General features: G+C 43.5%; 1 protein-coding gene across 1 annotated transcript in view; it reads right to left on the bottom strand.

The window, feature by feature from the left end:
* LOC132973325 (tetraspanin-9-like) overlaps positions 1-19,994 on the bottom strand; it is a 235,233-nt gene that overhangs the window by 181,647 nt on the left and 33,592 nt on the right. Inside the window, exon 2 of the mRNA XM_061036748.1 lies at positions 18,210-18,266. The gene's annotated coding sequence lies outside the window, so the exon portion shown is untranslated. The remainder of the gene's footprint in view (positions 1-18,209; positions 18,267-19,994) is intronic.

Here is a 19,994-nt window from a genome sequence, read left to right as displayed (position 1 = left end):
TCGCAGTTGATAAGAGCTGAAATGAGATATAGTTTGAGGAAGCGTGTCTTGGCAGGGACATTAATACTGGAGGCTGAGCCGGATGGATACATGGGAGGTCTGACGGTACACTTCAAAAAAATTGGAAATTGAAAAAAAATATATATTTAATGTGATTCATTGGACAAGATGTGCAGGAAAGAGATACAAGAGGATAAGAAGGGAACTAACAGCAGTAGGGCTTGGTAGATAACAGCAGATTGAAGAGTCCTGCATGTACAGGGTCAGGTGATTGAGGGCTTCATCATTCGATGATGAGCAGGCAGCCGGCAGGAGATTCATCCACTCCTGCAGCTGCCCTGTGACTCAGGGAAATCCAGATCTCAGGCACGTCCGCACATCCTCAAACAACCTGTCCTGCACTCGCTCTCTCTTCACTCAGAAGGAATAACAGGATAAGACAATTGCACAGAGACACTACATTTCAAGCCCCCCTCTCTGCGGGTCTTATTTATCAGCGCACTGACAGACACGCCGAAAGAACAGAGATTGTCTGGCTAAATCATGCTGCGGATGGGACAGGACCTCTCCCGCGGCTTTGATCACACCACAACGATCGACTGAGTGAGTGACGGGCCGGAGTCAGAACCTGCTGCTTATTCATCTCTCTGTAAGGGTAAGACAGGAGAGAAAGCAGGACGGGGAACACTGATAAGATGATTGCAGTGATGCTGTGATAAATACAGAGCGAGACTGTGAGCACTTTTAGATTTCACACGTGGGAGTCTGGATCACAGGAGAGGATTCTTAATGACACGCTTCATGGCTTTGGATTTAATGTGTCCCACTAATTACACTAGTGCCACATTAGCCATTTCTGAGCTTTTCTATGTAATGAGAGAGGGAGATGGAGGGACAGAGGAGGCATGGGTATGGCACACCGAGTGTGTGTGTTTCATCACAGTTGGTCACTCAGCTGTGGCTGGTGATGAATTAGACGCCTTGCTGTCTCTCTGGCACCCGGCCATTATTTGTCCTTTAGGTGTCCTAGTGACCAAATGTTCCTCTGAGTTCTACGGGATCTCCTGACAGGGGCCAGACACACTGACAGGGCTAAACTGTACAATATGTCTGTGACTGAGATGACAAGTCTTTCTCCAGATGTTCAGGTCTGTGTACATGTGTCAAGTCAATTTTATTTATGTCGCCCAGTATTCTACATATCCAGCATAGGGCACGCCCTCCATCTTTGGACAGCGAGGCCACGTGACTGTTTCTCTCATATGAAATCATTTTAAACCACGTGTCACCTTCATCATTGTGCCTCGAGTCCTGCAAACTCTCTGGAGGGATAATAAAAAAAAACCTGTTATAACACCAACATACCTGTTGGAGCGATTATATAGAAGAAACAATTGAATTCAAAGATAACTTATGGAGAAGAGAAATCTTCCCGGAGGTTGACAGTTTAGCCAGGAACAACCCATTAGACGATCCCCTGAACGGCGATTCAGCTCAGGACTCGGAGCATAAATCACAGTGTTAGAAATCCCTATTAAAATGCCACACAATAGTGGCCCCAGATGTCTGGTAATTGTATTATTATTATATGAGAGGTACACACAGTGTAGCACATGTGTGTGCGTGTGTTTTGAGGCAGGACTGGTCTGTACTTGTTGTGGGCGTTGCTAACAGAGTTATGGCATTCAGTGTGTGACAGAGATGAAAGAAGTGGCGGGTGTCTGATGACAGAAGGTGCACACTGAATAAAGGCTGACTGGAGGTGTCAGGATCGGTCCGATCCCTCATCACTCACAGCCCACTTTCTCTACGCTGCTCTCCGTAAATGCCAGGCCTCTCCTTCCACACCTGAGCGCTTAGCTTTAATGCATATTAATTCACTGTCTGCAAGTGACACCCAGGCAGGGATTGAGAGCAGATCTGTTGAAAATAAGAGCGAGGTAGGAGAGTCTCATCCCTGTGTAAAACTGGCTTATGCTGCAGCTGTGATTAACAACGCAATGTGCACTGCTGGCTCGGTTACTGAGCTACAACTTTGCGTGTTGCTGATCCGTTGTGTTTGTGATGGAAACGAGTGATCTGTCAAAACAAACAGAGGTTACTCTAAATTGTTTGTTAGAGGCTGAAGCTCACTGTAAATATTTTCCAAGATTTAGTATCATCTTTGACTAATCTTCAGCTTTATTTATTTGGTCATTTATCTTTAATTCTCAGTTTGTAAACGAGTGTAGTTTTAAAAAAATCTATTCCTGTGTTCATCTTTGTTCTTTGTCCATCTTCCGCTGATATGTCAATGAAAACCCCCTCAGGTCAAATCCCGGACATCAAGTCCTGCAGACTGACCGACCACGTGGACCACCCAGGCACGGACGGATCAGGCTGGCTGTGTGGTAAGACAATGGAGAGAGCCAGAGACAGCTAAAAAAATAGACCTCCACCACACCTGTGCAAGAGCGGAACAGCCTAGAGTCCATCGTCTGGAGGAGAGGGTCTAGACAATGAGTTATCAAAGGAATGTTTCGGTCTTGTGTAGTCATGGCAGGGACAGAAGCAGGCGCGAGGCAGCTGATGATGCAGGTGTGTGGTCTGAGTCATGTGGTAAAATACACAACATTTAAAAGGAAGTTTGGACACTGACTGACCTGTTTCTGTTCTAAACTCAGTTCAACACTCATATATCTCAGGAAAGGTTGATCATCCATCCAGAGGTGCTGCATGTTAAAGGGGAAGGCAGGCAACAACTTGGGGCCTCTGAGGGCTGACAAACTTTAACTCCAGAGCAGTGGCTCAAAATTTAGCAAATCTTTCAATGACATGAGAAACCTTCCTAACAGGGCCCCGCTGTCTGACAGCAGTTGCCCTCGTCGCCCTGCACTATTGCTGTGCAAACCAAAGTTTGTCAATGAAAGTCAACGAAGGGAAATGAGGGAGAATTATCGGTCTATAGGAGAGAAAAAAGAAACAAACAAAGAAGAGGAAGAGGAGTAAGCGTCAGGTAAATAGACTTTAAATATTGAAATGGATGAAGCCTGAGTGATGTCCCCCATCTGTTCCTGCAGGGGGCTCCAGAGGCTCATCGGCAGCGGTCTCCATGTTGGAAATCCTGTCTCAGTCTAACTTTCAGTCAACCTAACGACAGGCTGAGAGCTGGAGCTGAGGCGGGTTTTAAGCCTCTTGATGAACCGTTACATCACGCCCACCTGTCAGTCATGTCAGCTACGTGTCTAACTATGTATAACACTTATTGTTCATGAAATCAAAAAGGAGCCGTTTAAAAAAAAATGACAGTGTGTGCCAGTGATGACAATAACTAATCAGACCTATTTAGTTTTTTGTACCAGGCTGTAAACATGCTTATGTTTTTTTGCCTGCCATGTGTATGTGACTTCCTGTGTTTCTGGAGCCAGCCTCAAGCTGACACTCGAGGAACTGCAGGATTTTACATTTTTCAAGACCGGAGGTTGCCGTTTGGTCGGGACACTGGCAGACACGATGGTGATGAACGCTGGTTGGAAGGCCCCCTTATTATTTTAGCCTAGGGCCCCAACAGACTCTAGAATAGCCACTGCATTCATCCATCTACTGCATAGCTTATGATGATGTCCTTTTATTGTGATTTGAGAGAGCTGACGTGTGCTAATGGACACAGCAGAGAGCACAAAGTATGTAAAATAAAAAAAACATGAATTATGGGTCTTGATGAACATAAGCATGGAATAAATGGAGGGAGTAAACTCAACATTATGTCCTCTGTTACGGTAAAGGCTCTCTAGGAAACAGTGGAAACATTTGAATTAACTGTGCTACATTCATATGTTGATGAACATTATAGGAAAATGTGCTAAAAGCCCAGATTCAACCAATAATAAAACCATAATAACAACAGTTTGTTGTCTGCATTTTTCAGTGCTGAGCTAAAAGAAAACAAGGACAAGGAGACAGACTGTGTTCCCTGTAAACTCAATATGTTTTCACTTTATGTGTGATTTATATGTCCGCTCTTAACGAAAAATAAATCAGGGGTGAAATCATCAGTTATAAAGTTTAGCTGTGTGTCTGGTAAACAAAACAACCAGCTAACAGTTTCAGGCATCGCTGCATAAAAAACAAGAATAGAAGTTGCCGTAGAGATAAATAGGAGTTTTGTGTTTTTGGAATACGTGCACTAACAGGAATATTTTGTGCATGTTATTACAGTTATAATCTTTTGAATATAGAGACCGAGGAGGAAATGCTGCCACATAGAGCTGCCTTCAGGGAAGCAGGAGGATTTTCAACTGTGATGAGCTGCTTTCTGTTGTTTCTGTGTCGTATCTGACTCTTCCAGTGTTTCATGGTGTCCCTGAAAGAGCAGCTGAAGGACGGCAGTGAGCATAATGTCTTTGGAGTTAGATCTCTTTTTTTCAAGTGCAAAAAGAAAAAGGCAGGCTTGGAGAAGGGAGTATTGCTGATTCTTTTTCTTTCTTTTTAAGGATCAATCTTCACTACAGAACATCTTAGTAGAAGAATCAACTCTGGTAACACTTTTTGTTTCCTCAACTCGTTATTTTCCTGTAAAGATGTGTTTAAAAACTGAGCAACGTGTCATGAAATAAACAGCAGGAGTGACATTTTCTGCCATGTTTCAGATTTTTAAAAAGCTAAATAAAATATTAGTTTCAAAGGTCCATCTCACAGCACAAACAACTAAAAACTTAAACAGAGAGAATGGAGTCTCTGAAGTCGCACGTTTTTAGCAGTATGTAACTTTGGCAGCTGGCCACATCATCTTGTGGGAGAAGTGCATACGGCTTTACAAGTTCACACAGCAGCTAACAAGGAGCCTGTTAGCCCGTCTCTGTACTGTTTTTATACGATGGCAGAGGGTAAGAGGAAGAGGACGGATGAAGCTAAGACGAGAAAATGAGAGAGTGAGCGAGCAAGAAGCTGGACTGGAGTAAATAATGGACAGGCTTTAACTGTTCCCGAAAGCAAGTAGGGGTTTAATAAAGTTACTCTTAGGGCGCTGCTGGCCTGGCATCTGTCTCGTGTGCCCCATGTGTGGAGGCTGTTTTCCTAGTGGCAGCAGCCGTGGGTTCAGGTCTGACCTCTGCCCTTTGCTGAATTTTGTCCCCCATTATCTCCTCCCGGCATTTCCTGTCTCTCTTCAGTTGTCCTATCTAATGAAGACAAAAAGGACCCAAAAAAAGTTGTTGATATTCAAGTCAGCATCAAAAGTTTGGAACCTTAAACATATCTCAACTAGCATGTAGTAAATGACCCTCTCCAATGAAGCCATTTAGACACAGCCTATACACAGTACGTCATGGTAACAGTTAAATACACAGATACATACTTCACATGCCATCAGTTTGAGTGACGTCACCCGTCTGTTCCTGCAGGGGGCGCTTGAGTCCCATCGATGGCGGTCTCCATATTGGAACTCCTGTCTCAGCCTAACCTTCAGTCAACCTAATGACAGGCTGAGAGCTGGAGCTGAGGTGGGTTTTAAGCCTCCTGACAAACCGTTTCACCGCGCCCGCCTGTCAATCAAGTCAGCTACACGCCTTATTGTGAATAACTCTTATCCTTCATCAAATCAAATTGAATGAGTGATCCTAAAATTCAGCCCCCGTACAGTGTGAGCCGATCGAGACATGAGCTAATCAGACCTATTTGTTTTTTTTGAACCAGGCTGTAAACATGTTAATGTCTGCTGCTAAAACAGGCTTTTTTGAATGGGTGTGTATGTGACTTCAGGTGCATGCTCGCCGAACTGCAGGGCATTGCACTTGTCTTCTTGCTGAAGACGCAAGAAAAGTCATATATGTTCAAAATCCTGTAATATTACTGAACATTCTCACTTTCTCACAACATCGTTACCAGCTTCACCACCTTCGGTTTGTCAACAAATGCATGTTGTGTTAGGACAGTGCAGTTGCACTAAGAGACATTCAGTGGGCGCCAAAGCACACCAAGCCAAATTGTCGCTTTAAAGCGTACTCCAGATGATTAAGGCACAAAATAAATGGATATTTAAATCCTCCTGAACATGTTGTTTAACCCATTTACTAAAAAATTCTCCTTGTGACTGAGCGTGTAAGTTTGGCCCACCCAGAAACCTCAAGCCTAATGTAATGATGCAAAGAAAAGAGCTGCATCATGTGTTTATAATAAAACTGAATTACAGGATATCACTCTAGCAATACAACCATTGGCATGTATGTCGGCAAAATGCATATGGTATCCAGGCTTAGGAACATTTATCATAGCCTGTAACACAAAGTCTCAATCATTTAGTCATAATTATTTCCAATGAGCAAAAACAAAACCAGCCAAATTCAGCTTTTGTTACGGCCTGTCAGGAAGCTTTTCATATGAAACTCAGGCCAAGGAGGCAAATACTCACCCCTGCCAAAGACGAACAGGAACCAAGAAAGAGCAATAAAGCGTGCTGTTGATACTGCATCCACTCATCAAACACAGGCACACAGAGTTTCATCTAAACCTGTAGCCAGTTCCAACTCTCTATCCTTTGTTTTCATCAAAAGCAATGTGCCGAACATTTGTTAACACTCAATTACTTTTTTTATGGCTATAGCATTGTCTGCTTTGAAAGGATAAATCACTCGCGCTATAGTTTCAGACAAACCGCACAGATGGGCAGTCCTTGTTATTCAGGACAGCAGCCCTCATCAGAGATAACATAGCTATACCATAAACCTGTAATTATAAACCACAAGCATCACTGTCTGCCAATGGTTAGTGGAGAAAAGAATACCAAACAGGTGATTAAGCACAAATGGGAACAGTTTGGACGTATAAGCACAAAGCAACCGCTCGGCTATTACTATGGTCAGATGTTCTATAGAAGGACGGACTTTTTGTTTTTTTGAAGTAAATGCTGAATGTATAACTATTAAGATGCCAGCTTTATGTGGCAAGAAATGCTATAGAGGGAAATATGATGGCCTCCTGTGCAACTTGATCTTCTGCAGAGCAATTAAAGTGAAACTTTGAAGATGAATGATTGTGAAGAACAAAAAAAAACCTCTCTGAGTTGATTATGACAGTTTACTCTCTTTCACAGAGCCGTGTATTTTAATTTCAACACAAGAAACTTCTGCCCAACGGATGAGCGCTCAGCGAGGACCTCCAAACCTTTCGGTTGAGAGACGACCGACTCTACCAACTGAGCCACAGCTGTGACCTCATCCCAATGCCTTTGGCCCACTGACACCTATACCTAACCTACCACATGGCCTTCGATGGCTACCGCAACCCGAACAGCATTTCCAACTTCAACAGACTCGTGCTCCATTCATGCAAGGTTTTGACAATTCAGATTTTTTGATACCATCTACCCTACATGGTCCCTGATGGCCCCAAAACTCAACCGTGAAACTAGCTGGGCATCAAGAGCCGACACATCACCAGGGTTATTAGAAGGCTTATGAGGCTGGTTCTCATCCCCACTGGGTCAGGGCCTGTGTTTTTTTTCCAAGTGCCAGCTTCTTTTTCTTTTGCTCCCAATGAGGCGAGAGCGTTTGCAGCAGTGTGGGGCATCCGTCTGGAGAAAAGGAGCAGCATCCAGCATCCTTTTTCTGAGCGCTCCGCCTTTTTTGTGCGTCATCTTTATAAAGCTCAACGTCCAGACAAAGTAGGAGTGCTAGCGTCCTCGGTTTGATGCTCAGTGAAGTGAAGGAAATAAAATAATGTAAATTATGAAACATACAGTAAATAGCAATGGAGCAGTGTTGGTCTTGACGGCTGTCCAGAGATCAAACAAGGTGCACATGCAGCGCTTTTAAACACAGTTCACGAACGCTTCATCTAAGCGCTCCCTTGCGCACAGCTAGTGCCAGGTAGACGCAGGCCCTAAGGCTGCATACATTACCTCCCTCTAGTTCCACATTTTCATGAGGGAAGAGACGAGAGAACAGAGAAGAAAAGTTGTGAGAAGGAGGACTTAGTCAGGTTGAGAAGTCTGTTTAGCCTAGAGCTCAGCTCCAGCAGGTAAGGCTATGCACACAAGAATTTCCTAACTTGTGTTTGAATGGATAAAAAACAACAACAGGAATACCACTACAATGTTGTTAAGAAGCACACCTTTATCTGATGTTGGACTTCTTAAAAGCATGAAACAGGTTTTTATTTTAGAGCATTCTGTCCTGAACAAACGAGCTCCAGAATAAACAAGTCCCAAAAATAAAAGTTACAGCTTTGGTACCTTCTCCACTCAGAATTACGCCTTTCCATGACTTCCTTATCAATAATAACACAGACAGTGTGTGGAGCCTTTTTCGGTGACAAACTGCTGGAAAAACGATAAAACTGTCAACCGTCGATGGTTCCTGTAAAAAGAAAAGGGGAATTATTTGAAGTCGCAGAACAACAGATTAGCATGGACTCCGATAGAAGCACTCCAAAGTCATGACGCACTCGTTTGATCTTCAACGAGTTCTAATGTTGCTTCAAAGGGTATTAAGAAGGAGACAGGCAGCGGGGCTCAGATTGGACTCAGTGCACGGGGAGAAAATGTGTGATGTATTTAAGGACAAAACCAGTGACATTGAGAGACACCATACCCTGCAGCGTGTTTGGCTGCAAAACACAGCGTTATTGTTGCTTAACTGGCTGAATGACTAACATCAGGGGAACATCTGCACATCAATCATAAAGAATCAATTCTATCATGGAACATCAGTTTATGACATGCGCTATTGCTTTTGAAATCCAATAGCTGCACGAGCCAGCAGATGCTCCCCTAACAGAGCCTGGAAATAAAGTGTGACTGACTTATCTCCCACCCTGCCCCGCCCCCCACTGCAATCACATTGCAATGCGATACATCTCACCATTTGGCCATTAACATATGGAGAGGAGGTGATTCATAGTGTGGCTGCAGCCCTGCCCTCCATGACTTTTCCAGAAGGGAAGGGATGACCACAGAGGGGGAGAAAGAGAAGGCCCTAAAGCTGCAACACCCCCCACTCGAGCCCTACAGAGCTGCCTGCCTGTGGTTGAAGCTATATTTACTACCCCCCTCCCCAAGCATCCTAAAACATCACGTTGGGATCTATTACTCTCCTGCGTCCGAGCATACAGATAGTCATGTGAAAGGCGGCCACAGGCCTCTGCGGCTGGCAGTGCCCTTCCTGCCCCTGCATTCAGGATTCAGTCCTGTTAATGCCACTCGTCTCCAACCAGCTGCCCAATCGCTCTCTCGCACGTTCTATGCCTCTTCAGCTCATCTCGCTCTCACAGCCCCTTCTATGGCTTGACTCTGGACCCGCCCCCTTCTCGACCTCGTTCCCCTCCAATTACGGCTCCTCTCATCTCATCCCCGAGAGTAGGGGTCAGCGGTGGATGCGCTCAGGACTGAGACTGATTGCTGGTAATGGAGAGGGCAGAATGAACCCTGGCCAAATGGGGATCAATAAGGAGATAGGGCTGAGGGATGGCTCCTGTTATGGCCAGAGAGGTTGGTGAGGATGGGGGCTGAGGAAATGCCACTGCTGCCACATCAAGTCAGATCACATGTTTGACATCCCAGTGAGTCTCCTCCATCGGTGGAGTGCTGTCAGCGGGGTGACACGAGTACACACTTTAGTGATGGTTCATAGGCATGAGGATAAAGTGCCCTTCCCCATCCAAAAATCTCTCTCCTGACTATCCGAGTAGCATGCAGGCTGACGCCGCGGGGCTCATCCAGCAAGCAGATCATCCGTTCTTACTTGGCCATGTATTAGAGTGTTAGTCGATGTTCCTGAAATAGACTGACATGCGTCAATGAGGGCAATGGAGTCATTAGCTATTCCTTTTGAAATGCCAGCTCACTGTTACTGAGCAATACACGGGGGTGAGCACAGCAGGTTTATGAAGCCAGCTTATGCAAATTGTATAAACAGGTTGAACTCATCCCAGGTTTTAAATGCAAGAAAAGGAGCAGATAAAGAAACAAGAGCAAGAGGAGAAAACAACCAAAGTGTTGCACCATGCAGCCTCCCTGCAGACATGACCATAAAATAAAGCAAGCTGCAAACTCCCCTCCTACCCATCGGAGCAGCACATGACATCTTCACTCCCTCCTGTGCACACTTCAGGGTCACACTGACCTCTAGTGGTGTCAACAGAAACACATGGTTCATGACAACAGGCCGTGACTGAGAGATAATTTGTTCCTGAAGTCATTTTATCAGAAAATTGATTTTGAGTCAGTGACGGCGGTCTAGTACCTCTCAGGTGATCCGGATAAATGGTCACTGGGAACAGCTTGTTTCAACACCTCAACCTCCGTGATTTCCAATTATCCTCTAGTGAACCATCCCTCTCTCTCTCCTCCTCCTCCATTACTCTCTCTCTCTTTCCCTTCCAGTCGCTCTCTTCCTTCTCTTCCTCCCCCTCTTAGTTTCTACGTTTCTATCCTGAGATACCTTAGAAATTTTCGATTTGAACACTATTGATTTTGTGGGTCACACCTACCACACAACCCTGCCAGGACTTTGAAGCTCTCTATTCAGCGGGGGGATCAAAGCATGAACTCGCTCCGGCGTTCTTAAATGAACTTAGAGGTTTGGAGTTGAGTGAATTACAAGGTATTTTTAAACAACCACTTAAAAAGCCTACAAGGTTGAATAACACCTTAAATTGAATTTCTTCAGAGACGCTGATCATGAGATAAGAGGAACTTTATTTAACCCAAAAGCTTTTTTTTATTTCCCATCTATGCAGCGGATCCTGGAGTAGTGCTACTGCTTCTTTACTCTGAAGTACAGCAGGGTTTTAAACATCTGCTAACACAAAACAATCACAAGAGAAGTTGCACTAAAGAGCAGCAGAAAAGGCAATTAGTAATGGTAGGAAGAATCCTGTCATGTCATATTGCTGATTATTCACTAGATGGCGCACACTGCAAGGAAACACGTTCATCAGGGTTCTTCTGTCACCATTAATCCTGCTCATATGGACGCATTCATTCAGAGTTTTTCCATGTTTCCACTCGGGTATAATCTCAAATCAAGAGTTAAAAAAAGACAATGCAGAGGGTGCACTTTATCATCTTCTCATCAAAACAGATATGAGACAATTTACTTCAATTTCCCTCTGAGTGGTACACGTCAACACGACAGCCAGAGGACGTATGTGGTTGTCATGGTACTCCGACATGAGGATAGTCTTCCCGACTCAGCTTGCAGCCCCATTACTATCAAAGCGTCCAGAAAAAGTGGGCATAATTATGTTAGAATATAGGCGGGTGGGGGTGGATCTGAGGCAGAGTTGTGGTGATTTGTGAGATGATACAGAGCTGTAACTCTTTCTCATAAGAGGCTGAATGACTTTGCATGTCCTTGATTTGAGAAATCTGCTTCTCCAGCATGCAGCTCTAATTCAAGTAGGACTTTATTTTTAGGACAGTTCCCTCTTTGTCCTGGGTGAGCAACCTCACAGCAGCATGCAATGTTCATTCAACCTATGAATTGGAGGTTTCTGCTGTACTTTCTGTCACATTGGTCGTCATGAATATATTATTGATTGTTGAGCGATTGCATCATTGTTAATGATTCAGAGATGGATGCCTATACTGCTGACTCATCATGCTATGTGTTTTGGAAGTATGACCATACTGTAGTCACTGTGACAGAACCCACTGGTTTCTCTACTGGAAACATGGAGCTTCAGTTTCTGCATTTGGACGTCACTGTGTTGGTTCTCTAGAGCCAGAAGGGACCAATATTTGAACAAAGAGGTGAGGCTAGAGAGGAGGGAGGGGTTGGTAGATTTAAAGTTATCAAAGCTTAAAGTTGTCAACACCAGTGACAAGTCAATTCATTGTCTGCTGAATCTCAGTCCAACTAAGTAAGATTCTACTCGTGGTGGTGGCTGACCACAGATTTTTATTTGTTAGACTATAGAAGGTTATAGAAGAGCTTGTAATACATGAGGACGAAGCTGTTCACACCATTATCTCATCACTGAACGACACCTACTAAGCAATTTATAATCACTGCGGCCGACTGATTGTTGTTGACTATCTCAACAACAAAACTGACTCTTTATTATTTCATTTAAAGGTTTGTTTTGGGGATTTTTACACCTTTATTCTAGAGACAGGACAGAGGACCTGTCGAAAAATCAATAAATGTGTAAAAATCAATAAACAACAACCTTTAAAGCCAAGAAAGTATACGCCTTTATAAACACAATAAAAATACAATTTAACTCGTCTGAAAAGCTTGGTCACAGACTTTTTGGACGTGCTGCAGCTTTTAATTACCACTCCAAAACTCATTTTAACTGATCAATTTTGGCATGAAAAATTCAGTGACTCCATGATGTGCTGATGTCCATTAAAGCAGGCAGCCTCATCTACATGTCACTCACAGTGACCACACCCCTAGCTTTACATAACTGTATAGAATTAAAACATGTGAGATATTTAACAATTCAATATCTGTACAGTTGAAAATATTTTTTTTACAGCTTGGTGCAAAAAGAGTTTTTGTTTTTCAGCATGTTTGTTCTGCTGTGAAAGTTGCCTTTCAACATCAGGCTTGATTGGGATTTGAGAGCCAGCCCCAAGTGGACACTCCAGGAAGTGAAATCGTGCTCAGTTTTCTGACTGTTTTCTTAACTTGAGTCAAGTCGGCCAGTGTGAATTTAAATTCCTGCTTAAACAACTAGAAAATGAGTCACCTAACACCATCCCTATAGTCCTATAAGTGTCTTGCTTGTGTTATAGAAACATATAAAATGTCAGGTTTAGGTCATCAAAATGTTTTAAAGAATTGAATGTATCGTTTCACACTGCCGGACATAACTGCCCATGATTAAACTTTATGAGAAAGTTCACTGAATTTTAATGCATCAAAATATTTAAACTGTTTTCTTTTACGGCTCCTGCTGCACGTCTTTAATCTCCTTAATGCTTTTTGAAACCTGTAACCACAAACACTCTCTCCAACTGAAGTGAAAGCAGCAGAGGACACTTGAAGGGCGATCCATTTCTGCTGCTGAGGAAGAGTCGGATAATCAGACATTCGATAAGAGCCAAATTAGTGGGAGCAGTGGTGGGAGATTAATACCTGCTCATCTGTGTCCATTCTGAGAGCTCATTAGGCACACTGGAAGATATGGAATTATTCCTGGTGTATTATATCATCGTCTGGAGTTGTTGGGAGAAAGACAGTTCCATGCCTGCTGCTATGGAAGTGAGCTAACAGTAAGCGCCCTATGATTTTTGCGATGTGGAAAACATGGACAGAATCACAGAATTTGACAATTAAATTGAATCAACTTTAAAACAGAATATCATGGAAGTTGTTGAAATGTGGGTGTGATTTATTTTTTTAAATCTGGGATTTCCATTGGATCAGTATCAGAGCTCAAAAAGTTCTGATAGTTGGATCGGTGCATCATTAGTTGAACTTTAAGAGGCATTTTCAAAAACAAAGAAACAGCCCCGTGACATGGTACCACAACAGATCAAAATGTTGGCCTTGTACTCTATGGATTTAAAAATCATACTGAAATGATCGGGACAGAGAGAATCAGAGTGCTGCTTTGTTTGTAATAAAACAATGAAACACATTTTAGTAAAGACATGTCAACACTCAGTTTGATTAAATGACACGATCCTTTTTGAACCCGTTTGACCTGCCAAAGGGAGGCTGTTGTGTTGTGTTGTGTTGTGTTGTGGTCTGCTAACACAGCCATCAAACACAGAGGAGGGGAGCCGTGCTGTGAAGCGCACTGAAGCAAAGCCTTGATGTTTTTTACAGAGAGGCTGTGAAATACAACAAATACAGCGGCCTTTTTCCTCTCCTTCAACCTCAGCTTCCTTCATCCTCCCCTCCGGCTTTTCTCCCCTCCTCCCCTCCTCCTCTTTTACCCCTGGCTGCTCTCACACTTTTAATGGGTACTGGTCTTGTCTCAAACTCTCCAACACTTTTAATTTCAGCTAGACTATAGCTACGCCTCAAATTGAAACCGAAACATGTCCTAACCAGTGAAGCAAACTGCAAGGAATTAACATTCAGCTCAGGCTAGAATGAGATCAGAATGTTAAAGAGGACATATTATCCCACTTTTCCAGCTTTTCAAACAGTCCCCTGTGGTCTAAATTAAACATCTAGGCTGTGCTTTGGTCAAAATATAACATGAATCAAGCACCAGAGGAGGTTTGTGACCCTGTATAAACCAGCTCTCTCAGAATGCTCCGTTTTGGTGTGTGTGTCTCTTTAAATGAAATAAGCCCCCCCTGAGACATCACTCCTTCACTAGAGAGAATAAAAATGGCAAACCTGCGTAAAAGTTTTGTTCTAGGCTGGGGGTAGAGTCCATGGGTGGAGATACCAGAATCCCACTGTGACATCACAAGGAGAGCACATTTGAAACAGAGCATTTTTCTCTGTGTTGTAAGACTTATGCAGACCACAAACAAAGGACTGGATGGGTTTATTTCACATGTCGTGGGTCAGTAGACACTCAGGTTACCCAAATATATGTTCAAAAACACTGTAAGAGTGGATTTCTCATAATATGTCCCCTTTAAATCAAGTTATATAACGTCAACAAGCTACCAAGATGAGACACTGACAAGCTCAAAAAAAGATCTTTCATGATCAAAACCCTGACGACATATAAGTTATATGTGAGAGGAGAGGAGAGGTGTGTGTGCGCTGCCAGGCAGAGAGCGTGTTGTGTGTGTGAGTGTGTGTGTGTGTGTGTGTGTGTGTGTGTGTGTGTGTGTGTGTGAGTGAAGCAGAGCTACAGAGAGCACGAGCTGATGCGTTAACAAGCGCTTACGTTAACGATGATGGTAACTATTTCTTTCAACTTTCGGTTTCATAGCTGCATTGGTTTTGTTCTAGTCTTTCAACTTAAGAGACAACATCAGGACAAAGACTCGTTCAACAAAGGTGACAAAGTAACGCTGAAAGAGAAGCCGAAGGGAATGATTGATACTGAAAATGTGCAACGAAAGCAAAGCAGGATGTGATGATGGACAGACGACCTTAACCAGCAAGAGACGCTCCCATCAATATGCCACTCATCAATTTCATAAGCTTCACTGAAAACACCTGTGCACGCCGTATAATCAGCGGTACTATCAGTAAAGCGTTGAAATAGCAGAATAAGATAAAAAGGATTTCCTGACCATCTGACAGAGTGAGCCGACTGAAGCAGCACAGAGTGAAGGGATGTAAAACCAGACCATTAACTCTCGTCCTTGTTGGAAAAAATTGGAAAAGCAGAGGTAAAAAAGCGTAACAATAAAAGCTGAGCATCCGACCTGCCTCACGGGGATTTACAGTGACAAGCACAGGCTATTAATTTCCATTTTTTTACCCTAAAAATCCCTGTCCCCACCGTGCTGTCTCCAAGGACCACCTTCCTTTATTACTCACCACTTACCCAGGCCCAGATGTTGGCAATTGAATGAAAATAGAATAGAACACAGCAACAGTCTCCAGCTGCAGCTTTGAGACTTTTCTCTGCACTGTGGATGGTTGATGCGAGCCGTCTATGAGCCTTAATTAGAAACAGATCAAACGGGTTAACACTCTTGAAGTATGCCAGATTCTTACGCATCACTAACTGCAGATCCCACAGCACCTGGCAGAGGCCGCTGCTGCACCGCACAGTTCTCCACCATCAGCTGCAGAGCCTGATTACAATGACAGAGTTTGACCTGAGCTCAGAAGTTTTATAAGAACACAGTTCGGGGGGGGGACCCTCAGCGGCTGGCCTGCTGCTTACTGCTCACATGATGCTCCATCCTGAACAGTGTGACCCAGAATGAGAAGCAGCAGGGAGTTCTCACACTCTCTGCCGGTCTGCACCTGGTGGTTGTACCTGTTTTACATGGAGGTGCACGATCCAAAGTTCTACCTTATTCATATAAGCACACACCATTCAGCGTCAGACTGGCAGCATGATAGAGGTTAACACCGTGCAACATTTCCCTCTGCAGCGTGAAGTCTAACTCTGCAGCACCTTTATGATTTAATGCTATGCAAACCTGCAGTCCTGCTGCAAATTATAGCTCACTTTTTTAAATGTTCACTGAGGTGACTAATGTGTTTTTTTACGCCCACTTGGGCCCATGATTTACTTTTTGGAGTTGATATATTTGAATGTGTTTTATTGTGTCTGCATCACTGATTAGCTGTTGCAAATTGTTTGTCTGCTAATGTCTAGACTGCTACCTTTCATCCCACTGAAACAGAAAATTAATGGGCTCAGTGTTACCTGCTACCAAATCAGACAAACACTGCTGTTAAAAAGGTACTTGTCTCCAAGCTCCTGGAGTCAGGACCCAAACCAATCAATCTCCATTGTTGATGCTTGATATTTAATAGGGAACAATCTGTTTAGCCAGAGGCTGTCTCAGTTTGAGTTTAAGGCCATAACTCTGAAGATAAACGATTGTGAGGAGTGACAGGGAACTTAAAGGTTCCTCTTGTAGGGGGAAAAAGACTGGGTTTAAGCGGAGTACAAATTTCACTGGGTTGGCCGGTTGTCCTAAACACACCATTTGTGCTGTGTCTCCTTTAAATGAAGTAACGAGACTCGTGTGAGTTGGCAGCAGCTAAGAGAGAACCTGTGAGGTCATCTACCGGTCTCGACAGCTGACCCACACCCATGAACTTTCATGAAACCAGTTAAATCTTATTTAACCAACTGGACTAAAAGTGAACTCACTGATGAAGCACGGGCTTCTGGCACACTGTAATCCGTCCAGTCTGCAGTTGAGCTAACCCACTTGCATTTTTCCAGTCATGAAAACCAGTCCCTTTTCTCCTTTTTCTTTAATTAACTCATCAGGTTATGGCCAGCTTGTATCTGTATCTGTACCCCAACACTGCTAGTCTGTAACACAATGAAATGAAAAGAATCTGCTCACGAGTGTCTAAATAAAACATTTTTGGCCTAACAATTCTACTGAGTGAAATGATAAAGTGACCTTACTGTATCATCAGACATTAAGGAAACATGCTATGTTGAAGTGCTGGCTTCTCTGACAACAATGCAGCAGCCAGTATGCCGTTTTGGACACCCCTCAGTTTGCCAGATATGAGAGCAGTTATCAGGTCAACAGGTGTTGCAGCGATGGAAGCGGGCAAGAGAAGTGGTTCAGATAGAAGTGATTGTACCCGACCTAAAAAGCCTCTGCATGTTTCTAATAAGCTCCACGAGCAGAAACGTGCTCAAACTAGGATCAATATTGGAGATGCTTTTGAAAAATGGAGAGAGGTTAGAACACAGAAAGGTTTACAGACCGATGCAGAGCTGGATAAACACTGAAGCTTCAGTGTTCACCACATGGTAACCTGTGTGAGCATGGACTCTAGAGAGGAGGGGGCGGGGGGAGACATATACAAACACATACTCTACATCTTGACACATACACTGGCATCCTGATGATTCAGTTCTGCTGCTTTTTGAACAGCATAACGATGTCCAGCAAGCTGAACGATCTACCTTTTTCTGAACTGCTTCTTTGACAGAACTTTCACAGATATGAAAGTAAATTGGCTCCTTCAGATGCACACTTAAAGAAGCAGGAATAAAGAATGGTCAGGAATATTTCAGCTGGCACTCAAACTTCTTGCTGAAACTGTGTGACCTCAGTGACCACACACCATGTGTGCCTGCAGCCCTCAAGGTCCAAAATAATTTATGCCTTTAACCAATTACTGCTACAGACTGTGCTGGAGGTCATGTAGGTTGTGTCCCTAGTTTTTGAGGCATAGAGCCCGTGTGTGTGAGTGTGTGTACGTGTGTGAGTGTGTGTCTGCATAAGGGGCTATTTCCTGCAGTCGTCAGACCCAAGCTTTGGAGGTAGGTGGACAGGAAGCACAGCCATACCAGAGCAGTAAGTCAGCCATGAACAATCTGTAATTTAGTCCCAAGAGTGGGTTTCCTGGAAGGTCCATTGTCGACTCTGTTATAACAACCGGGAGCAAAATGAGCAAAACCCCCCTATTACCGCCGACAGGGGACAAAAGCTCTGCTACTCAGCCCACTCTATTTCATCTCTTATGTCTTCATTTCCTGAATTTCACAGCGTCATTCATGAGCACATTCAGAAAACTTGTCAAAGAAAGTGACCTAAAGAACTTTAACATTTTCAAACAAACATTTCCTAAGTCAGCATTGCACCATCCAGAGGCAGAGGCTGGTACTGCAAACAAAGCATGGAGGGACACGGTGTGATTTCTCACCTGCTCAGATATGATTGGACACAGATTCGGCGGGCTCCCCGGCTCTCCTGTGACAGCCTGTCAGACAGAGGGGAGAAAACATCGACTGTGAATGAAATCACAGGTTATCTGAGAAAAAGTCACAGGACATCTCCGTAATCTAACACAGAGAGAAATACTATTTTTCTTGCAAAGGAAAAATTATATTATACTTATTTCAAACCACAAATCCTGTTAAACATCTAATTTCATCTAAGATTTTTTTTAAAAAGCACAGTACAAGTAGGTACAAATATATGTCAATGCAGCAAGCAAATTGTTTTGTTGAGTGCCTTGAAATGAGATCTAAATGTTTGTACACAATATACATTGTGCTTTCTGCATTGGCAGATATTTTAACTTACTTAACTAAAGAAATGTAGGCCTTATTTTGTGCTTTTCATAGCTTGGATTAAGATTTGTATCAGGACTTGTAGACTGAATGTGGCTTAAAATAAGTGAAGTTAGACATGAGACAAATACACTTGCTTAGATTTGAGTTGTTGCAGTGAAGCAGTGAGACAGTAAAAATATAAAGGGACGTTTGCTTTAAACTAAAGGACAGGGTGGAAGAGTGGCAACAGCAGCCCTGAACACAGAAACAGTGAGTGGTTTATTTGGATATTAAGGTGAGCGCTTGTATGCTTTCAGTCCCATTTATACACGACTACTCATAAGAATAACACACAGAAAACCACAGCTACCTACACAGCCTCCTTCCTCATCAGTCAGAGGACGATTACTGCTCACCTCAAGTTCAGCATCTGGACAAATCTGAGTCTGCACTGAGCAGTCAGGAAAATTACAGCCCACGCTATTTCTGACCACCAGGGGCATAACTCACTGTCACAAGATGAAATTGTCCAACTGCTTGACAATCACAGTCACAGACAGATATTTTCAGCTCGCTCAGAGGAGTAAATGACAGTGTTTTTATGCGTTTAGTGACCTGTAACGAGCGGGACAGAACACTGTGTTTATGAGTCAGTGTCTTTGTGGTAACTGCAGGTTGACAGTGCAGAGTCTGCAGACAAGAATGAGTCTGATGAACTCACATTTAACCACAGACCAAGAGGCTGCACGTCTGCTGCGACAGGCTCTGCACCAGGCAGGCAGCCACTAACAGTCTGCTTTCTTGTGGGACTTCTTTTCCCCTCTCAGTGTCAGCCGGTTTGAAATAGAGCCAGTGCAGGGCGCAGCTACAACCTCTCATTGAATTTCTGGTCAGGCAGGCAAGCCACCACAAAGCCAGGGTGATCCACTTCCCTTTTTTTTATCCTCTGTCTGGTTCTGCAGAAAGGTGGGTGACTGGAAAAGAGTCATGGAGGGTCAAAAATAGAAAAAAAGAGGAAGAAGAAGAAGAAGAAGACATGAAGGAGGGGTTAAAAGAGTGGGAGGAAAGAAGGGTGGAAAATGAAACAAGGAGCAGTGCTGGCAGGAGACGTGGTATTTATTTACTCAGTTTCAGATTCTCTTCTGCCAAATGTAGAGTCAACATCGTCGTTAGTTTGAATTTCTGTTGTGGCTTCCAAACGAGAAGCTTGAGGTGAACAAGAAATACGGACAGGAAGAGACATTTCCCTTCTACATTTTCAATGTGGCATTAAAAAAAAAAGGATTCTTAGTTGAAATAAAACGAGAGGGAATGACACTTTAAAGCTCTCCTTTGGAGCCAGCACTTTACAGACCTCAGGAGAAAAGCATCTCATCCAGAATACGTGATCTGATTTATTAAAGGCTGCAAGAATACAATCTGAATTACAGCGC

The sequence above is a fragment of the Labrus mixtus genome, chromosome 4 (genome assembly GCF_963584025.1).
Source record: "Labrus mixtus chromosome 4, fLabMix1.1, whole genome shotgun sequence".
NCBI classification, from domain to species: Eukaryota; Metazoa; Chordata; class Actinopteri; order Labriformes; family Labridae; genus Labrus; species Labrus mixtus.
The sequence above is the reverse complement of the archived record's forward strand: the minus strand, read 5'-3'. Positions and strand labels throughout refer to the sequence as shown.